This window comes from Triticum dicoccoides, chromosome 5A (genome assembly GCF_002162155.2).
Source record: "Triticum dicoccoides isolate Atlit2015 ecotype Zavitan chromosome 5A, WEW_v2.0, whole genome shotgun sequence".
Lineage (NCBI taxonomy): Eukaryota > Viridiplantae > Streptophyta > Magnoliopsida > Poales > Poaceae > Triticum > Triticum dicoccoides.
The window spans coordinates 585,049,598-585,055,005 of NC_041388.1; positions in this window are offsets into that span (position 1 = coordinate 585,049,598).

Consider the following 5,408-nt stretch of genomic DNA (forward strand, 5'->3'; position numbering starts at 1 on the left):
AGGAGAAGAAGAGAAAAATAGAATATATATTCTATTTTCTCTTTTCTCCTCTATTCCTTTCTTCTTCTCCTCTTTTTTTTTCTTCTTTTTTTTCTTCGACACGTGGGGGGGGGGGTCGAGAACGCCGGACATTCATGAGAGAGGCGAGGAAGAAGGGGAAGAAGAGGGAGAAGAAGAGGAGAGGAAGAAGAGGAAGTCTTCTCCTCTATTCTTTCTTCTCTTCTTTTTTCTTCTTCTTCTTCCTCTTTATTTTATCGGGAACGAGGGTCGTCGAGAGGTCGAGGAGTGGTAGAGGATAAACCCTAAATAGAAAGTATCGTCAGTGTGAGATACATGCACCGTCGGTGTCGGACACTACAACCCACATCCCACAAGTGGCGCGGGCTTCGACGCCCACGTCACTTGTGGGACGTGGATGTAGTGTCCGACACCGAAGGCCACATGTATCTCACACCCACGATACTTGCTAGCTATTTAGGGTTTCCTCTACCGAAAAGAAGAGGAGAAATAAATAAGAAGAAGAAAAAAGAAGAAAACAAGAGGAGAAGAAGAAAGGAATAGTGGAGACACTATTCCTTTCTTCTTCTCCTCTTTTTTTTTCTTTTTTCTTCTTCTTCTTCTTCTTCTTCTTCTTCTTCTTCTTCTTATTCTTATTATCCGGAAGTAGAGAGAGGTTTCCTAGTGTCAAATTATTGAAGAAATCCATGCCTTCATCATTAGCCGGAAGTAACTAGGGCATGTTGGTACGAAGTTCTGCAAAGTTGTTCTGGAATGGAGTCCCGAATAGAATAATCCGCCTTTTGGTACGAATTCAGCATAGGCCTTCGAAATAGCGATATTCAGAAGGCTCTTGCTGAACTTTGTACCAAAAAGCGAATTATCCTATCTGGGACTCTGTTCCAGAACAACTTTGAAGAGCTTTGTACCATCATGCACATGTTACTTTCGCCTAATGATGAAGACATGGTTTTGTTGAATCCCTTGACACTAGGCAACCTCCCGACCCCTCGGTGATCCTATCGAACATGAGAGGAAGAAGAGGATAAAAAAAGAAGAGGAAGAAGAAAAAAAAGAGGAGAAGAAAGAATAGATGTAGTGTCATCATTGTCGATATATACCCCCTCCCGATAGCTTACTATGATTAGGTAGCTAGTTCTATGTTTGGCACTAATATATCCATCTGTCATGTTTGAATAATAATTGCCATGTTGTAAATATTTGTAGAAACTATGGACACCGCCCTAGACGAAGCAACAAAAGAAGCGTTGTTGAGGGACATAATCGCAGAAGGAAGTGATGCCATCTTGTTGTTTCTCAACGAAACCGATGGTCTGGAAGGAGAGGGTGAACAAGCTGGCTACGGTGACCTAATGCCGGTGCAAGAAGAAGAACATGAGGACGGCTCCGGTGACCCAATGCCTGTGCAAGAAAGAGACCGTGATGACGGCTCCGGTGACCGAACCGAGTCCGGCCAGGTATATATATTAGTTAAGCCTATGCTGACTAGCTGATTGATGCATTCATTGTTTTGGTATGTACACATATTAATTAAGTCTTTGTTCTTTTTTCTAGCCCTCCGAATCGAGCACAACTTCGGTAAAGAGACGAGGCCCGAAGAAAAAGTTGAGCTCGGATGAAAAGTTTGAGATCATAGCAATCGCGCCCAACGGCCAACCTATTGAACCCCTCTGGACAAAGAGCGCATTTGTTGCTCAGTGCGGGGTTCTGGTTAGGGATAAGATCCCGATAAGCATCCAACAATGGTTTAAGCCGGCTACAAAAGACCCTGAGGTGTCTTATGTCAATGATATGCAGAAAAATGATCTTTGGACTGAGCTGAAGTCAAATTTCACCCTACCGCCTGAGGATAATCCAGAGAACCCAGTTAAAGAGAAATTAATCAAGTCTTTTGCTCTGAAGAGGATGGCAGAACTATTCAGGAGGTGGAAGAAAGAGCTGAATAAGTTTGTCGAAAATAATGAGACACCAGAATTCAAGGGCAGATATGAGAAGATCAGAGATCACTGGCCCGCATTTGTGGCCCACAAGACATCAGAAAAGAGTAAGAAGATGTCGGCGACAAACAAGCAAAATGCTGCGAAGAAGAAGCTTCACCATCGCACGGGGTCAGGTGGCTACCTCGTAGCCCGGCCTAAGTGGTCCAAGACTAAGAATGATCTGGTTCATGAAGGGATCGAACCAGAGACAATTAACTGGCCAGACCATTGCCGGACTTGGTTCTTCAGGGCTGGCGGAACACTGGACCCTGTAACAGGGAAGTGCATTTGGACGAACGATCAAATGGACATACCAGTCAGTAAGCTTAAGCAGTATATCGAAGCAGCGCAGGAAGGGACATTCTTTCCAGACAGAGAGAACGACGAGCTCACAATGGCCCTCGGGAATCTTGAGCACCCTGGACGGACACGAGGCACGCCAGGCTCCATTCCGTGGAAGGTTGGGTTTCTGGACGCAGGCGGTTACAAATCCCATGAGAGGAGGAAAAAAGTGCAGCAGGCCCAAATACAGGCGCTGCAAGCAAGGGTAGACGCGATAGAGGAACGAGAAGCAAATCGCAGCAAACGTACTGCCGAAGCCTCCCCCGAAGCTACCCCGCCATCTCAGCGCAGAAGCAGCGTGGCTTCCACCGAGCTGCTTCAGCTGGAGCATGCCTTGACGGCTCCTGCCAGCTATCCCGTGGATGCTATAACGGAGTCTCAAAATTGCCACCTTATGACGCAATGGATGAATTTGAAGGTCAAGGCGGCTGTTGGCTCTGTTTATCCTACTGAACCCGGCGCAACTTTTCACTGCCGGCCGATTCCAGAAGGATATGCTAGGGTGATGGTGGAGGAGATAACGGAGGGATTTGAGGACCTCCAGCTTGACCACCCTATCGGTGAAGGGGAGACTCGGCTGGGGTCTGCTCTGAAGACTCATGCCTATGGTGGAAGGAGCTCATCAACCTTCCGAACTGGACGCCACCACCCCCTCCTCCTCCTCCGGCGAGTCAGGGCACTCCGCCTCCACCGCCTCCTCCTCCGGCGAGTGACGATCAGGGCCCTCGGTCGGCTCCTTGTCCGGCGCGTGGCGGCACTCCGCCTCCTTCTCCGCTTGCGCCGACGCGCCTGAGCAGCCAGCCTCCTCCTTCTCCGCCTCGGTAACAAGGGCGGAAGAGACCTGCCGCCGCTCCAGCTGCTCCGGCGCGTCGTAGTCCTTCTCCTCCGCCGCTTAAGCAAGTAAAGAAGACAACCGCTCCGTCTGCTCGGTCGGCGTCTAGCAGTACAACCAGAGGCGGGAGGACATACAGATTCGGTCCTTCTCTGAAGACTCCAGAGAAGTTACCATATGAGAGGACCTTGGAGGAGAACACTGAGATCGCGCGAGAAGAAGTAAGGAACTTCTTTGAAGGGGTGAAAGCAAAGAAACATCCACCTCCGGAGGAGAAGGTAGATCGGGTGAAAGTGAAGCGCACTCTGGCTGCCCTGACAAAACCACCGAAGTCTGATCCGCCGAAAGGAAACTATGACCGCATTATTGGAAAGGAATTTGCCGAAGCGGAGTGGTCGGGAAGTACTGTCAGTGACCAAAGGCTGAAAGAACGTCGAGCTGGGAAGCAAATTGCCCAGCTCGGCGAACAAGCGAAGCAATCGTGCCCCCCGCTCAAGGTGCCTAGCCACAACGTCGATAATGATCTGAGGATGGTGCCCGGTTATAGCAATCTTGCAGATTACCTGCCCGACGAAGTACATTATGAACCCATGGAGGTGCAAATACAAAGATACGAGTACGGGAAGCCTCTCGTCAAAGATGAAAGATCTCTATCAACGATGATGCGAAGATTGCATGATTGGTACTTGAAAATCTGCAGAGACTCTGGGGGGAGGAGTACTTTGTATATGAAAGTTAAAAAGGAGCATGACCTCGTTGGAATTGATCTGTTGCCTGTTCCATTTGAGGAGTTCTATCAGTTTTTCAATCAACTGGCCCTCGATAAAACAACGGTCGCCTGCTACTGTCTGTAAGTAGTACTACTTCTGTCATTAAGTTTCTCTATATAGCTTAGCTCTTTCATTGCATGTATTTATAATCATCCTCACTATATTATGCAGATTGAAGATCGCCGAATTGAAGAAAAGACAAGTCGGTGATATTGGGTTCATTAACACACATCTCATAGATGCAACTCAGGTTAAACTTCATGCCGCAGCTACCGAGGCCAACTTGCTACGATCGTTCGTAATAAATCAAAACAAAGATATAATACTCTTTCCTTACAACTTCAGGTGAGTGTTACTGTCTTGTGCGTATTCGGTTTCCCTTATATATTAGTCAAGGTTATAGTAATGTAATTCATGAGTTATGCATGTGTGTGCAGTTTCCACTATATTCTCCTAGAGATTAAGCTTGAGCAGGGAGTAGTAACCGTCTTGGACTCTAAACGAAAAGATCCCAAGGAGTATGCGGACATGACTGAAATCCTCAAGAAGTAAGTTAAATCGATCATTATCCACCATATCAGCAACTTTGTTCATTTCCTGATATCAAGTAATTGTTTTCTTTGTCCGGCAGGGTTTGGAGAAAATTCACCAAAACAGTTCCGGGACTGCCGAAGGAGCTGGAATTTAGACACCCGAAAGTAAGTACTATAGTAGCATGTTCCGCGCATCTCCTAGTGATTCAAGCGCTAGTTTCATCAATACCATTTAGCATTCTTGCTTATCAGTTTGATTGACCTCTATTTCTTGTAAAGTGGTTGTGGCAGGAACAAGGCAATGATTTCTGTGGATACTACATCTACGAGTCCATCCGCCACACGACCTGTGAGCGGGGCGGGTACTCTAACGAACAATATGAAGTACGTAAATAACAACATTCACAATTTTATTTTATTACCATCATTTGTGTTGAGTTTCATTCATTTATATATATATGTATTGACCCCCTTCTTCAAATTAGATGTTTCGGAAGCGGGATGAACTCCTAGCACCAGCTTGCATGCGAGCAATTCAAGAGGAATTGGCGGCATTCTTTCTTGACCATGTGATCCCTGAAGACGGAGAATTCTATGTGGACCCTGAGTCCGTATGATTATATTTGTAAGAGATAATTATTGTATATATGTAGCCGGTAGTGTCAGATAGATATACGAGAACTTGTTGTTTGACCAATCTCTCGGAGAAGGAGAGGTGGTCGATATCACTTTTCTCTGTATATATGCATATATGTTCATGACGATCTTCTGTTTCCTTCGTTTGCTTACTAGCTAGCTAGCGTGTCTAGTCCTCTCTATATACGTATGTATAGTACGTAGCGTCGACCAAGCACGGACATAACAGAGGACACTTCTCTCTATTAATTATAACTAGCTAACACAATATATGAAACACCTAAATTAACCCCCCAAA